The sequence below is a fragment of the Sturnus vulgaris genome, chromosome 17 (assembly GCF_052056855.1).
Source record: "Sturnus vulgaris isolate bStuVul1 chromosome 17, bStuVul1.hap1, whole genome shotgun sequence".
Lineage (NCBI taxonomy): Eukaryota > Metazoa > Chordata > Aves > Passeriformes > Sturnidae > Sturnus > Sturnus vulgaris.
In genome coordinates, this window is record NC_142259.1 from 460,587 (window position 1) to 461,039 (window position 453).

The following is a 453-nucleotide window of genomic DNA, read 5'->3' on the forward strand; positions in this document are numbered from 1 at the left end:
AACTGGAGCTGCTAATGCCAAGAGGTATCTCCCCTGCTGGATTAGTCCGTCTTCAGGCTTTTTCTGCCACTCCTCCCAACAGGTTCCTTCAGGACTCAGCATAAGTTCAACTCCTTAATCACCAGGTGCAGCCTCCCACTCCGGGGGAGGAGCCGGCTTTCCCCAGCTCCCTCACCTGGCTTCCCCAGGCACACACCTGATACTCGGTGCTCAGAGTGTCCCTTTTGCAAGGGGAAGAGTATCAGCTCTTCAAGCTTCTCCTTCCTTTTCCTTGTAACTGATTAATGTACTGTTCTCCCCCCCACCCCCCTTCCCTTCCCTAGAGAGGACCCCACCCTTGGCCTAGCAGGCTCTAACCTGTTTTGTCCTTCACTGTGCTCGAAGTGGAAATGCAGATGCTGGAACTTGTTCTTGCTTGAAATTTGTTCCAAATCAAACATGCTGCTTAGTGTC